Consider the following 270-nt stretch of genomic DNA (forward strand, 5'->3'; position numbering starts at 1 on the left):
TGGGGGTGTTATCCTCCCTTTTTCCAGTCAGGGGGAACTTCCCGGGCCTGCCATGACTTCTCAAATACGATGGATAGTGCCTTAGCAAATTCATCTGCCAGTTCCTTCAGGACCCACGGATGGATCTCATCGGGTCCCATGGATTTGTGCACCTTCATGTCCCTTAGATGGTCTCAAACCTGATGTTCTCCCACAGTGGGTGGCTCTTCATTCTCCCAGTCCCTGCCTTTGCCTTCTGCAGCTTGGGTGGTGAGGCTTGAGCACTTGCCG

This window comes from Pygoscelis adeliae, unplaced genomic scaffold (assembly GCF_000699105.1).
Source record: "Pygoscelis adeliae isolate BGI_AS28 unplaced genomic scaffold, ASM69910v1 Scaffold17, whole genome shotgun sequence".
In the NCBI taxonomy this organism is placed as follows: Eukaryota; Metazoa; Chordata; class Aves; order Sphenisciformes; family Spheniscidae; genus Pygoscelis; species Pygoscelis adeliae.